The following is a 16,989-nucleotide window of genomic DNA, read 5'->3' on the forward strand; positions in this document are numbered from 1 at the left end:
ACTGAAAACATTTGGGTTTGACATCAAAGGATGAATATGAGACAAGAGATCAACATTTCAGCTTTTATTTCCAGGTATTTACATCTGGATGTGATACACAACTTAGAATATACACAACATTTTTTAGGTGGGCAAATATATTGGAATATATAAACATAAAATACAAACCCCGTTTCCATATGAGTTGGGAAATTGTGTTACATGTAAATATAAACAGAATACAATGATTTGCAAATCCTTTTCAAGCCATATTCAGTTGAATATGCTACAAAGACAACATATTTGATGTTCAAACTCATAAACTTTTTTTTTTTGCAAATAATAATTAACTTATAATTTCATGGCTGCAACACGTGCCAAAGTAGTTGGGAAAGGACATGTTCACCACTGTGTTACATCACCTTTTCTTTAACAACACTCAATAAACGTTTGGGAACTGAGGAAACTAATTGTTGAAGCTTTGAAAGTGGAATTCTTTCCCATTCTTGTTTTATGTAGAGCTTCAGTCCTTCAACAGTCCGGGGTCTCCGCTGTCCTATTTTACGCTTCATAATGCGCCACACATTTTCCATGGGAGACAGGTCTGGACTGCAGGCGGGCCAGGAAATACCCACACTCTTTTACTACCAAGCCACCCTGTTGTAACACGTGGCTTGGCATTGTCTTGCTGAAATAAGCAGGGGCGTCCATGATAATGTTGCTTGGATGACAACATATGTTGCTCCAAAACCTGTATGGACCTTTCAGCATTAATGGTGCCTTCACAGATGTGTAAGTTACCCATGCCTTGGGCACTAATGCACCCCCATACCATCACACATGCTGGCTTTTACACTTTGTGTCAATAACAGTCTGGATGGTTCACTTCCCCTTGTCCCCTTGTCGAATATTTCCAAAAGCAATTTGAAATGGGGACTCGTCAGACCACAGAACACTTTTCCACTTTGCATCAGTCCATCTTAGATGATTTCGGGCCCACAGAAGCCGGCAGCGTTTCTGGATGCTGTTGATAAATGTAGCGACCAACTGTTTTTAGTGACAGTGGTTTTCTGAAGTGTTCCTGAGCCCATGTGGTGATATCCTTTAGAGATTGATGTGAGTTTTTGATACAGTGCCGTCTGAGGGATGGAAGGTCACGGTCATTCATTGTTGGTTTCCGGCCATGCTGCTTACGTGGAGTGATTTCTCCAGATTCTCTGAACCTTTTGATGATATTATGGAGCGTAGATGTTGAAATCCCTAAATTTCTTGCCATTGCACTTTGGGAAAGGTTGTTCTTAAACTGTTTGACTATTTGCTCATGCAGTTCTGGACAAAGGGGTGTGAAAGACTGAGCATTTTTTGGGAAGCTGTTTTTATACTCAATCATGGCACCCACCTGTTCCCAATTAGCCTGCACACCTGTGGGATGTTCCAAATAAGTGCTTGATGAGCATTCCTCAACTTTATAAGTATTTATTGCCACCTTTCCCAACTTCTTTGTCACTTGTTGCTGGCATCAAATTGTAAAGTTAATGATTACTTGCATACATTTTTTTTTATTAGTTTGAACATCAAATATTTTGTCTTTGTAGCATATTCAACTGAATATGTGTTGAAAATGATTTGCAAATCATTGTATTCTGTTTATATTTACATCTAACACAATTTCACAACTCATGTGGAAACGGGGCTTGTGTATATATATATATATATATATATATATATATATACATATATATGTATGTATATGTGTATATATATATATATATATGCAGTATATATGTATACAGTATATATATAGGAATTTACTTGTCTCTCTTTAGTAGTACTACTGTACTTTGGTAGTACTCCAGTCCACGTTGTTACATGGTTTACTTTCACGTCACTGTACAAAAAGAAAAACTGTAAAGAATGTTAGTCTTCTATTTGTATATGGTTGTTCTAAAAGTCCAACCAAAGTCGTCCAGTCAGCACTTTTGTCTCCCAAATAAAATACGTTTCTGACTGTTTTTAATAAAAAAATATTTAAAAAATAGTCTTGTGTTTATTCTTACACCAACAAAAATAACTTTTTTTCTTTGCTTTGGTTGACAAATAACAAACAAGGTGGATTTTTGGTTCCTTTTTCTTTGTATTTTCATTGCAGGACAAGAACTCCCAAGATGAAGATTGAAGAAAAAACACATTTGAATAGTAATACTAGCAATAATAGTAGTAACACTACGCTAATGGGGAAAGTCATAGCGTGGCTTGGGTGGTGGAGCAACTCGAGGGTTCCAAGTTCGATCCCTGCTTCTACCATCCGAGTCACTGCCAATGTGTCCTTGGGCAAGGCACCTGCTTTCCCTTCACTTATTAACAGTAATCATTGTAATAAGTACTTGAAGGTAGAAAATGACTACTGTGTACAATAAAAACTAAGTAATACTTATATGGTAAATGGTAAATGGGTTGTACTTGTGTAGCGCTTTTCTACCCCAAAGCGCTTTGACAGTATTTCCACATTCGCCCATTCACACACATTCACACACTGATGGTGGGAGCTGCCATGCAAGGCGCTCACCAGGACCCATCAGGAGCAAGGGTGAAGTGTCTTGCCCAAGGACACAACGGACGTGACTAGGATGGTAGAAGGTGTGGATTGAGCCAGTAACCCTCAGATTGCTGGCACAGCCACTCTACCAACTTTGCCACGCCGTCATGTTGAGAATAATACATGACTGAATCCTTCATTTCAAAGAATAAATATCAATAAAAGTAATAAGTAACAGAATGTGTGACCATTAAATATTTGAATGTTAATAAATGTTGATATTATGAAATGAAAAGAGAATGTTATAATTAAATGTATGTTTAATTTACATGTTGTACATTAACATTAGGTAACAAATAGGTGAATGTAGTGCAATTTAATAATGAGTATTATTTTCAGCAAGGTACTTGTGTTGTACTTTGATGTACTCCTACTTCCAAGTGACTTTGTCAAGTACTAGTAAAGGAAGAGATGATGCAGTACTTGAAGTCTTTACTTTTGTCCTGAGATGAAGATCAACTTCAAGAAGACACCTTATCAATGTCAACATGACCAAAGTAGGAAGAAAAGAAGGAAGGGGGGCGGGGCTTCTTTCATTTTGTGATGTTAAGTTGGCCCTGTGATGAGATGGCGACTTGTCCAGGGTGTATCCCGCCTTCCGCCCGATTGTAGCTGAGATAGGCACCAGCGCCCCCCGCGACCCCAAAGGGAATAAGCGGTAGGAAATGGATGGATGAATGAAGTTCCTGGTCAAAGCTGTTATACATTATATGCCTTGAGCTCTTACTTTGAAGGCCCTAAGAGCGGAAGTGGTGACACGATGAGTGGAGCGGAGATGTTTATATATGTCGCCTATACTGTATAAAAGTACAAAATAACAAACACCGAGGGAGTCTCCAGTTTTACACGAGGACCACTTTATTTACTTTCTTTCAAAAACCTCCGCTCCACTCAAACTCTCACCACTTCCGCTCTTAGCGCCTTCAAAATAAGAGCTCGGGGCAAATATTGTATAACAGCTTATAACAGGTACTTAACATCACAAAGAGGCAAGCCCATAAAATAGGTTGCATTATTTTTATATATTTCACAGTATAGGTGACATATATAAACCATCGGTTACATTTTGTTGTTGTTGTTGTGTGTTGTGAGGCTCTGTATATTTGGGGGGACAGGTTAATATGTTTTTGTTTTTGTTTTAACTGCCTGTGTTGTTTTTGCACTTATCCTGTTATTTGTGTTGAAACGAGGACGTTTCTTTTTGTAGGAGGGGAGGTATGTAACCTATTTTTATGGGCTTGCCTCTTTGTGATGTTAAGTTCCTGTTAGAAGCTCTTCTACAGTATATGCCTTGGAGTCTTATTTTGAAGGCCCGAGGAGCGGAAGTGGTGACAGGTTGAGTGGAGTGGAGGTTTTTGAAAGAAAGTAAATAAAGTGGTCCTAAATAAAGTGTAAAACTGCAGCCTCCTTCTTTCTTATTTTGTACTTTTATACAGTATAGGCGACATATATAAACTCTCGCTTACAATAACAAAGACGCAGGCTCTAGTTTTACACGAGGACCACTTTATTTCAAACTTTTTTTTTTAATGTTTATTTATAAATTTTAACAATAAACAGATGAGAAACAATAATCAAAATAGTTCAAAACAGTATAAAACATTACAAAACATTAAAAACAGCAGCAGGGGGTTGTAAATTCAAAGTAACAAAAATAGAATACAAAAAAATATATATATATAATAAAGCAGGTACAAAGAGGCTCATTCAAATTCCTTAAATAACTTAAATTTGGAACACAGCATCATCATTTTCAACTTTATTTCCAACCTTTTTTTAATGTCTATTTATAAATTTCCACAATTACAAACAGTAAGTCCAACAACAATATAAAACATTACAAAACATTATGAAAACAGTACAAAACAGCACCAGGGGGTTGTAAATTCAAAATAAAAATAGAATACAAATAAATGAATACATAATAAACAAAGTACAAAGCCATAGGCTCATTCAGATTCATTTAATAACTTAAATTTGGAACACAGCATCATCGATTTCAACTTTATTTCAAACCTGTCTCTGCCTGCGTCACACAAGTGACGTCACTGTTGGAGAGCCATATAGCACACCGTGATTGGTGGATTCCTTCAGCTCCGCCCACAACGCTGTCAAGCACCATTCATATCAAACTCTCACTAACATTCAACTTTCATATTAGCGTGGGAGCCGCAAAATAAGATCTCACGTGTCTGAGACCCTGGTCTAATATATATATAGATGTGTCAGAAGTGCTACTGACACTTTGATCATGTTTGCTTTTCCTGTCTTTCAAATAATTTCCTGTCCTGCTGCTCTTATTTTCTCACTGTTTCCTGTTTGCTCTCTGTCTTTTGTGGCACCTTTACTCTCTGCTCCGTGTCTGCACACCTGTTCCTCGTTTAATTAGTTGTATTTAGTTCCACCTGAGTCCCTCCTTCACTGCTTCATCATTATTCTTTTTTGACGGATGTGGATCGGACGGGTTTTATTCGCAGTGAGTAATACTTTGCTCTTTTACACTGGCGTTCTATTGTTTGTCTTCATGCTTCTACCGTGTGCTTTATTGCTGATTTAAAGTTGTGTTTGTGTTGCTGTGACAGTTTGCTCTTTTACACTGGCGTTCTATTGTTTGTCTTGATGCGTCTACCGTGTGCTTTATTGCTGCTTTTAAATTGTTTGATTCGCACTGCACGTGCACATGTGTTAGGAACACAACATGTAGAAACACACGTTTAGTGACAAACATGCACATGTGTTAGGAACACAACATGTAGAAACACACATTTAGTGACAAACATGCACGTGTTAGGAACACAACATGTAGAAACACACATTTAGTGACAAACATGCACGTGTTAGGAACACAACATGTAGAAACACACATTTATTAGTCAGTGACAAACATGCACATGTTAGGAACACATGTAGAAACACACATTTAATGACAAACATGCACATGTGTTAGGAACACAACATGTAGAAACACACATTTAGTGACAAACATGCACATGTGTTAGGAACACAACATGTAGAAACACACATTTAGTGACAAACATGCACATGTGTTAGGAACACAACATGTAGAAACACACATTTAGTGACAAACATACACATGTGTTAGGAACACAACATGTAGAAACACACATTTAGTGACAAACATGCACATGTGTTAGGAACACAACATGTAGAAACACACATTTAGTGACAAACATGCACATGTTAAGAACACAACATGTAGAAACACACATTTAGTGACAAACATGCACATGTTAGGAACACAACATGTAGAAACACACGTTTAGTGACAAACATGCACATGTTAGGAACACAACATGTAGAAACACACATTTATTAGTCAGTGACAAACATGCACATGTTAGGAACACAACATGTAGAAACAAGACACATTTAGTTGCTGACAAGCTGTCAGTCACCATGGCTCTCAACTGCTGGCTAAGAGTCAAGGTGTGGCTGAGTGTTTGCTACAGGTGAACACACCTGCCCTCACTGATTAGTGTTTGCTACAGGTGAACACACCTGCCCTCACTGATTAGTGTTTGCTACAGGTGAACACACCTGCCCTCACTGATTAGTGTTTGCTACAGGTGAACACACCTGCCCTCACTGATTGTTTGCTACAGATGAACACACCTGCCTTCACTGATTAGTGTTTGCTACAGGTGAACACACCTGCCCTCACTGATTTGGTCCAACTATGGTTGTTAAAAGCTGGGTGTTTAGAAGGACATTTCAAAGTTGGGTTCTCCAAGCTGAAAAGTCCGCTGTGAATACTTTTACACTTGTGATGCTTTGTTTAAGGTGTATTTACATAAAGTTGTCAGCTCTCCATGCATCACCAAACATCTGCAGAGATGTTGGTGCTGGCTTTCTTCTTCTTGTTGTTGTTCACCTTTGACATTTTGGGGTTTAAATAAATGTTAAAGTGTTAAACTGCATGTTTTGCCGTCCTTGGTTTGAAAGTCCAGTTTACAATGCTTACGTGACCTTCACCCAAGGCGGGGTGTGATAGTTGCTGCTTTTTGGTGTGTGTGTGTGTGTGTGCGCTTTATAGATTTTAATATTTATTAGTAGGGGTGTGGGGAAAAAATCAATTCGAATTAGAATCACGATTCTCATATTGTGCGATTCAGAATCAATTCTCATTTTTAGAGAAATCGACTAAAAAAAGAAATATATATTTTTTAAATTAATCAACCCAACAAACCACTACACAGCAACACCATAACAATGCAATCTAATTCCAAAGCTGAGCCAGCAACACTCGGAACTGCAATAAACAGAACAATTGAGAGGAGACACAAACACCACACAGAACAAACCAAAAGTAGTGAAACAAAAATGATTAACAGTATCAATATTATGATTTCAGCATAGTGATTAAAAATCCCTCATTGACATTATCATTAGACATTTACAAAAATAATAAAAAAGAATAGTGTCACAGTGGCTTACACTTGCAAGGCATGTCATAAGCTGGACAACACACTGTGTCCAATGTTTTCACAAAGATAAAATAAGTCATATTTTTGGTACGTTTAACAGTTCAAACAAATTTACATTATTGCAATTAGTTGATAAAATATTGTCCTTTACAATTATAAGAGCTTTTTTTTTTTTTTTGAAGCTACTACTCTGCTAGCATGTCAGCAGACTGGGGTAGATCCTGCTGAAATCTATGTATTGAATGAATACACAATCCTTTTGAATTGGAAAAATATTGTTGTGAATTGAGAATTGCGTTGAATAGAAAACATCAAATTATAATCCAATTGCGACCCTAAGAATCGATATTGAATCGTGGGACACCCAAAGATTCACAGCCCTATTTATTAGTATATGTCCTATACAAAGTCAATGTTTTTTTGGTTTATTTTGTGGACTGTGTGGTTGGTAGAGTGACCGTGCCAGCAACCTGTGGATTCCTCCAATCCACTTTATTTACCGTATATAGCACATTTAAACAAAATGTTTCCAAAGTGCGGCACAACAATATTAAAAACAACATTCGAATACTATCTTAAGCTCCACCAATGACTGAATAAAAACAAAAAAATTAAATGAATAATAATAAATATATACATAGAATAGAATGTACTTTATTGATCCTTGGGGGAAATTCAACACCACAGTTCGCTCACAATGATATATATATATATATATATATAATATTATTATCATAGTTTGTGAGCGAACTGTGGTGTTGAATATACCCCAAGGATCAATAAAGTACATTTTATTCTATGTATATATTTTCCCACTAGAGGAATAAATGTTTTGCTATGTCCTCATTTTCAATACAATGCAACTGTAAAAAATGTTCATAACATTGGAGGGTAGCAATTTGTGTTTTGTGGTAGTGTGCTTACAATTAGGCTTCATAAAACTTTCTGAATTGTAAACTTAAAGGATTGTATTTTCTGACCACACAACTCACGTTGTGGTAAAAGCCAAAGAATAAAAATGGGTCTTAAGACGAGACTTAAAACACTCCACAGCGGGAGCAGTTTGAGTATGGAGGGGCACAGTGTTCCACAGCTTAGGGCCGACCACAGAGAAGGTCCTGTCTCCCCTAGTTTTAATTCCTGGTTCAATTCCCACCTTCTATTGACCTCGTCTTGTACGTTGTGTCCTTGAGCAAGACGCTTCACTCTTGTTCCTGACGGTCGTCGACAAGGCTAATGTTGGTTTGGCGTTGGTAGTCTGAGGCCAATGTTCAAGTACCAATAATTGTCACACACTAGGTGTGGCAAAATTGTCTGCATTTGACTCCTCACCCTGGATCACTTCCTGGGAGGTGAGGGGAGCAGTGAGCAGCAGTGGTGGCTGAGCTAGGGAATAAATTTGGGTGATTAAACCCCCAATTACAAGCCTTGATTCTGAGTGCCAAGCAGGGAGGTAATGGCTCCCATTTTTATAGTCTTTAGTATGACTCAGGCGGGGTTTGAACTCAAAACCTACCCATCTCAGGGCGGACTAATTGGTTTGGCGTTGGTCGTGTGCGACGCCAATGTTTATGTATGTAGTGTTTTATGCTCTTTTACAGGCCTGACATGTATGTATTTATGCTCGTATACAGGCCCGGCATGTATGTATTGTTTATGCTCGTATACAGGCGCGGCATGTATGTCTTATTCATGTTCATTTACAGGCGCGGCATGTATGTATTATTCATGGTCATTTACAGGCCCGACATGTATGTATTGTTTATGGTCATTTACAGGCCCGGCATGTATGAATGTGTGTATTGTTTATGCTCATTTACATGCTTGACATGTATTGTTGATGCTCATTGACAGGCTTGACATGTTTGTATGTCATGTCAAGCATGTCAATAAGCATTAACAACACATACATGCATGTGGAGTCTGTCAATGAGCATTAACAATACATACATTCATACGTGTGGAGCTTGTCAATGAGCATTTATAATACATATGTGTGGAGCATGTCAATGAGCATTTATAATACATATGTGTGGAGCATGTCAATGAGCATTTATAATACATACGTGTGGAGCATGTCAATGAGCATTTATAATACATACGTGTGGAGCATGTCAATGAGCATTTATAATACATACGTGTGGAGCATGTCAATGAGCATTTATAATACATACGTGTGGAGCATGTCAATGAGCATTTATAATACATATGTGTGGAGCATGTCAATGAGCATTTATAATACATACGTGTGGAGCATGTCAATGAGCATTTATAATACATAGGCTCCATATGTATATGTTTTGGAGTGTTTATTTTTGTCCTGAGATAAAGATAAATTTCATGAAGGCATCTCATGAATGTCAACATAGATAGATAGTACTTTATTGATTTCTTCAGGAAATTTTAAATTCTAGCAGCAGTGTACAGAGTTGAGATCAATTTGAATAAAAGTAAAAAATGGGGGTTTAAATGGAAACACAATAGGGAAACATTACAATAAGAACAACAAATAAAAATCAACAATGGGGGAAAAAATTAAAAATTATATATATATCTCAGTAAAATAAGAATATAACAAGACAAAGTAGGCTGTAGTGACCATGTTATGAAAACATATTGCACATGACCAAAGTAGGGTTAGAGAAAGAAAGAAAGAAGGGTGGGCGTAGCATTTTCGTTTTGTGATGTTAAGTTGGTCCTGTGATGAGGTGGTGACTTGTCCAGGGTGTACACCGCCTTCCGGCCTGATTGTAGCTGAGATAGGTATCAGTGACCCCAAAGGAAATAAGTGGTAGGAAATGAATGGATGGATGGATGAATGAAGGTGGGGCTGAGTGTTTGCTACAGGTGAACACACCTGCCCTCACTGATTTGGCCCTACTATGGTTGTCAAAAGCTGGGTGTTGGGACATTTCAAAGTTGTGATCTCCAAGCTGAAAAGTACGCTGTGAATATTTTTGCACTTGTGATGCTTTATGTAAGATGTATTTACAAAAGGTTCTTAGCTCTCCATGCATCACCAAACATCTGCAGAGATGTTGGTGCTGGCTTTCTTGTTGTTGTTGTTCATCTTTTGACATTTTGGGGTTTAAATAAATGTTGTGCCATCCTTGGTTTGAAAGTCTGGTTTACAATAGTTACATTACCGTCACCCGAGGCGGGGTGATAGTTGCTGCGTGTGTGTGTGTGTGTGTGTGTGTGTGTGTGTGTGTGTGTGTGTGTGTGTGTGTGTGTGTGTGTGTGTGTGTGTGTGTGTGTGTGTGTGTGTGTGTGTGTGTGTGTGGGTGGCCGGCCAATGTTGGATTTATTGTGTATCTGGGGAAATAAGAGGTTGGCATCACTAACATAGCCCTGTGCTGGTTTACGTCCTCCATCAACAACGGAACCTTCTCTGTGAACAGAGCCAAACATTCCTCCCGCTGTGCCAACCTCACCTGTGGGGTCCCTAGGGCTCAATACTGGGTTCCATCCTGTTCTCAATCTACATGCTCTCCCTCAGCCAAGTCATTCATCGCCATAAAATTTCCTTTCATTGCTACACTGATGATACTAAATCTATCTTCCACTCAAGACAGACGATCCCTCTGGACTGGACCATTTGAAGGACTGCTTGCAGGACATAAAGTGGATGTCAAAATTTCCTGCAGCTCAATGACAGAGTGAAATTCTTCTGTTCGGGAACTCCAACCCCCCAACTGTGCACAATAGCCAAGATCAAGTATGTCCTCTCCCCCAGTGACTTAGAGGGTCGTGTTCATGCTGGGGTCACTGACAAGACCATATATAGCATGCAGTTGCTACAAAATGCTGGTGACAGGCACAAAAATGAGGGAACACATTTCTCCCATCCTCTCCTCCCTTTGCTGGCTCCTGGTGAAGCACAGAGTGAAATTTAAGATCCTTACGTATGTCTTCAAAGCGCTCCGTGGTCTTACCCCAGCTTACATCAAACATCTCCTGGACCAACCTACCAGCTCCAGGCTTGGTCGTTGCCTCAGATCTGACAACCAGATGACCTTGAAGGTCCCACAGTCAAACCTAGTGACAAAGAGAGACCGTGCATTTTCAATGATGGTACCTGGCCTATGGAATAAGCTCCCCCTGAAAGTCAAGTAAGCCACCACTCTGGACACTTTTAGAGCACAGCTTAAAACTCACCTCTTTGCCGCAAATGACTTGATTTGTGTTCATGTGTCTTAAATGTTTGTTCTAAATTCCTTTGTGTCCCTGTTTTTTTTTTGTTTCTCCACTCAGGCTGCACCCCAGGCTGATGTAATGGTTCCTTGTGTGGGCGCAATAATTGAAAATAACAATTTTTTTTTTTTTCTTCAAGGTCAATTTTGTGGGGTCTGGTCTACAATACAAGGTCTATGTATTTTTTTATTTTTTTATCTTCAAGGTCAATTTTGGGGGTCTAGTCATCTACAATATAACGTCAAAATGTATTTCATTTGTCATGGTTTTTGTTATCTACAAGGTCAATTTTAAGGAGTCTGTTCATCTACAATACAAGGTCAATTTGTATTTTATTTGTCATGGTTTTTAAGTACAAGGTCAGTATGTATTTAACTTGTGTCACTGTTTTTGTTTCCTCATGGTTTTTGATATCTACAATACAACGTCGATATGTATTGTGTCCTCATGGTTTTTGTTAACTACAAGGTAAATTTTGGGGGGGAAGGGGAGTCTGACGAAAAAAATATGTATTTACCTTGTATTGTAGATGACCAGACTCCCCTCCCCCCCCCCTAAATTGACCTTGTAGTTAACAAAAACCATAAGGACACAAATAAAATACATATTGACCTTGTATTGTAGATATCAAAAACAATGACACAAAACCCCCCACAAATTGACCTTGTAGTCAACAAAAACTTTGACGAATAAAATACATATTGACCAAAGTTTTTAACTACAAGGTCAATTTGTGGGGGTTTGTCATTGTTTTTGATATCTACAATACAAGGTAAATGTATATTTTATTTGTGTCATGGTTTCTATTAACAAGGTAAATTTTGGGGGGTGTCATCTATAATACAAGGTAAATTTGTATTTTATTTGTTCTCATGTTTTTTGTTATTACAAGGTCTGTATGTATTTTGGGCCTTTTTTTTTTTCTCGTGGTTTTTGATATCTACAATACGTCAATATGTATTTCATTTGTCATGGTTTTTGTTATCTACAAGGTCAATTTTAAGGAGTCTGTTCATCTACAATACAAGGTAAATTAGTATTTTATTTGTGTCATGGTTTTTAACTACAAGGTCAGTATGTAACTTGTGTCACTGTTTTTGTTTCCTCAAGGTTTTTGATATCTACAATACAAGGTCGATATGTATTTTGTGTCCTCATGGTTTTTGTTAACTACAAGGTCAATTTTGGGGGGGAAGGGGAGTCTGACAAATAAAATACATATTTACCTTGTATTGTAGATGACCAGACTCCCCTTCCCCCCCAAAATTGACCTTGTAGTAAACAAAAACCATTAGGACACAAATAGAATACATATTGACCTTGTATTGTAGATATCAAAAACCATGGGAAAACAATGACACAAAACCCCCCACAAATTGACCTTGTAGTTAACAAAAACTTTGACGAATAAAATACATATTTCCCTTGTATTGTAGATGACCAAAGTTTTTGTTAACTACAAGGTCAATTTGTGGGGGGTTTTGTGTCATTGTTTTTGTTTCCTCATGGTTTTTGATATCTACAATACAAGGTAAATGTATTTTTTTGTAATGGTTTTCATCTTCAAAGTCAACCCTAACCCGCGACCCCAAAAGGGAATAAGCGGTGGGAAATGGATGGATGGATGGATGGATAGTCCTCTACAATACAGGGTCAGTATGTATTTAATTGGTGTCATGGTTTTTAACTACAAGGTCAGTATGTATTTAACCTGTGTCACTGTTTTTTTTTTCCCTCATGGTTTGTGATATCTACAATACAAGGTCAATATGTATTTCATTTGTCATGGTTTTTGTTATCTACAAGGTAAATTTTAAGGAGTGTGGGCATCAAAAATACAAGGTAAATTTGTATTTTAACTACAAGGTCAGTCTGTATATTGTGTCATTGTTTTTGTTTCCTCATGTTTTTTGATATCTACAATACAAGGTCAATGTATATTTTATTTGTGTCATGGTTTCTATTAACAACAAGGTCGATTTTGGGGGGTGTCTCATCTCTAATACAAGGTCAATATGTCTTTTTTTTTCTCATGGTTTTTAACTACAAAGTCAATATTTAATTTGCCATGTGTTTTGTTATCTACAAGGTCAATTTTAAAGAATCTGGTCATCTACATAACAAGGTAAATTTGTATTTTATTTGTCATGGTTTTTGTTACTACAAGGTTGGTATGTATTTTGGGCTTTTTTTGTTTTGTTTCCTCGTGGTTTTTGATATCTACAATCCAAGGTTAATATCTATTAGGTCAAGTTTAAGATGTCAGGTCATCTATAATACAAGGTAAATTTTGTATTTAATTAGAGTCCATGGATTTTGTTGTCTACAAGGTCAATTTTAAGGAGTCTTGTCTTCTACAATACAAGGTAAATTTGTATTTTATTTGTTCTCATGGTTTTTGTTACTACAAGGTCGGTATGTATTTTGGGCCTTTTTTTGTTTCCTCATGGTTTTTGATATCTACAATACAAGGTTAATATGTATTTCATTTGTCATGGTTTTTGTTATCTATTAGGTCAATTTTAAGAAGTCTGGTAATCTACAATACAAGGTAAATATTTTATTCGTCATGATTTTTGTTAACTACAAGGTCAATTTGCGGGGTTTTGGTCATATACAACAAAAGGTCAGTATGTATTTAGTTTGTTTTTTGTTTCCTCATGTTTTTGATATCTACAATTCGTCTATTTTGTGTCATCATGGTTTCTATTAACTACCAGGTCAATTTTGGGTTCTGGTCATTTTCAATCCAAGTTCGATTTGTATTTAATTTGTGTCCTTTTCGTCCTCAAGGTCACTTTTGCGGGTCTGGTCATCTACAATACAAGGTCAATATGTATTTCATTTGTCATGGTTTCTATTAATTACATGGTCAATTTTGGGGGGCTCTGGTCATGTACAATGCAAGGTAAATTTGTATTTAATTAGTGTCCATGGATTTAGTTGTCTACAAGGTCAATTTGAAGGAGTCCTGTCTTCTACCATACAAGGTAAATTTGTATTTTATTTGTCATGGTTTTTGTTATTACAAGGTCGGTATGTATTTGGGCCTTTTTTTTTTTTCCTCATGGTTTTTGATATCTACAATACAAGGTTAATATGTAATTCATTTGTCATGTTTTTTGTTATCTACAAGGTCAATTTGAAGGAGTCTGTTCATCTACAATACAAGGTAAATTTGTATTTTATTTGTGTCATTGTTTTTAACTACAAGGTCAGTATGTATTTAACTTGTCATGGTTTTTATTAACAAGGTCAATTTTGGGGGGTGTGGGATCATCTATAATACAAGGTCAATATGTATTTTTTTTGTCATGGTTTTTAACTACAAAGTCAATATGTAATTTGTCATGTTTTTTATCTACAAGGTCAATTTTAAAGAATCTGGTCACCTACAATATGTATTTAATTTGTCATGATTTTTGTTATCTACAAGGTAAATTTTAAGGAGTGTGGGCATCAAAAATACAAGGTAAATTTGTATTTAACTACACGGTCAGTACGTATATTGTCATTGTTTTTGTTTCCTCATGGTTTTTGATATCCTCTAATACAAGGTCAATGTATATTTTATTTGTGTCATGGTTTCTATTAACAACAAGGTCAATTTTGGGGGGTGTCTGATCATCTATAATACAAGGTCAATATGTATTTTTTTTTGTCATGGTTTTTTAAACTACAAAGTCAATATGTAATTTGTCATGTTTTTTGTTATTTACAAGGTCAATTTTAAAGAATCTGGTCACCTACAATACAAGGTAAATTTGTATTATATTTGTCATGGTTTTTGTTACTACAAGGTTGGTATGTATTTCGGGACTTTTTTTTTTTTAGGGTTAGGGTTTGGCCTTTGTTTTAATGTTTTTGATATCTACAATAAGTTTATGTATTTTGTCGTCATGGTTTCTATTAACTACAAGGTCAATTTTGGGGTTCTGGTCATCTACAATCCAAGTTCGATTTGTATTTAATTTGTGTCCTTTTTATCTTCAAGGTCACTTTTGCACGTATGGTCATCTACAATACAAGGTCACTATGTATTTCATTTGTCATGGTTTCTATTAATTACAAGGTCAATTTTGGGGGGCTCTGGTTATCTACAATACAAAGTAAATATGTATATTTTTCCATGGTATTTATCTACAAGGTCAATTTTGGGGGTCTGGTTATCTATAATACAAGGTCAATATGAATTTTATTTGTGTCTCGTGGTTTTTGTTATCTACAAGGTCAATTTTGGGGGTCTGGTCATCTACAATACAAGGTCAATATGTATTTCCTTTGTCATGGTTTTTGTTATCTACAAGGTAAATTTTAAGGAGTCTGGTCTTCTACAATAAAAGGTTAGTATGTATTTAATTTGTGTCCTCATGGTTTTTGTTTTCTACAAGGTCAATTTTAGGGGTCTTGTCATCGACAATACATGTTAAATATGTATTTAATTTGTCATCATGGTTTTTCATATCTACAAGGTCAATTTTGGAGTCTGGTTATCTACAATACAAAGTCAATATGTATATAATTTGTGTCCTCATGGTGTTTGTTTCCTCAGTTTTTGATATCTACAAGGTCAAAATTGGTTTATTCCACTATGCAATGCAACACTCTTACCTAATGTTATCCATGTATTCATTCATGTGACTAATTTCTCATTCTTACACCCTGCAGCGCTACAACAGTACACAAGTCTTACACAATGTGTTATGGGTCACGTTCCTGCTTCTCCTCCTGCTGTGCGGACTGAGTGCATGGCGGAGCACATCAACAGGTGTTCCCTCTCCGCTGCGGGTGTGCTTCTGCAAGAGATCTGCAATCAACACACCTGCCCGTGATGAGCAACCAGCCTTCATAATCCAGCGCGTCTTGAGATCCGGTGCCAGAACGTAGTTTCTCCTACCAGTACAGTAAGCCAACACATCTCCAGCCTTCTCGCTCCCTGTGTTCCCTTCCTGTCGTGTTTACGGTCTTTTGTGTTGTGTCGTCCTCCAGCTTCCTCGTCGTCTACCTGGACCCCCTTTGGATTCCCTCTTGCCTCCCTGGACCAAGACCTCGCTCCTGCCTTCTGACGTCCAATCCTTTTTCTTCTTTTGGACTTCCACCTCTATCTCAACACGCACACTCAACACCCTCTGGTGACCACGCTCAGATAATACTTACACATAGTTACACTCCATCTCTTTAAGGTAATCACACACTGCACTCACATACTGAGTTGTCAATAAACACGCTGGCAGCTAACATCATCGTCTCTCTGCAGTCTTCTTCTCCCGCTGTTCTGTCACACAATCTTACTTATTTTGTCATTCATTTGTTCATTCATGTTATCATTCTTACACCATGCACCGCAACAACACTATAGTATAGGTGTAATATGATCAAACTTTCTTGTTAAAAGTATAGCAGCTGCATTTTGTACCAACTAATATTTTAATGCTAGACAAAAGGAGGCCTGAAAAAAATAGATAACAGTAATGTAGAGAGATGTAAATAACGCATGAATAATGATTTCAGAGTCTCTAGTGGACAAAATAGGACATATTTCAGGGAGATTACGGAGATGAAAGAAGGCTGTTTTACACTCCTAATGTGACTGAAAAGAAAGTTGTGTTGGTTACACTCTTAATGTGTGACTCAAACGAGAGAGTTGGGTTGAAGATAATATCCAGATTCTTTATCGAGTAGCTTTGTGTAATTGTTTGGTTGTCAAATTGTTATGGTGGTGTTATTAAATGGGTGTGGAATTGTCTGTCAAAAGTTACAGTGGTGTTAAGTGGG

At 37.1% G+C, this 16,989-nt stretch overlaps 1 long non-coding RNA gene across 1 annotated transcript; it reads left to right on the plus strand.

Annotated features, from left to right (window-relative positions):
- Nucleotides 1-4,891: 4,891 nt before the first annotated feature.
- On the plus strand, nucleotides 4,892-16,361 carry LOC133540359 (uncharacterized). Its single transcript, XR_009803609.1, has 3 exons — nucleotides 4,892-5,051; nucleotides 15,883-16,118; nucleotides 16,204-16,361. It is a non-coding gene; the product is annotated as an uncharacterized LOC133540359 (long non-coding RNA).
- The last annotated feature ends 628 nt before the right edge of the window (nucleotides 16,362-16,989 follow it).

The sequence above is a fragment of the Nerophis ophidion genome, linkage group LG22 (genome assembly GCF_033978795.1).
Source record: "Nerophis ophidion isolate RoL-2023_Sa linkage group LG22, RoL_Noph_v1.0, whole genome shotgun sequence".
In the NCBI taxonomy this organism is placed as follows: Eukaryota; Metazoa; Chordata; class Actinopteri; order Syngnathiformes; family Syngnathidae; genus Nerophis; species Nerophis ophidion.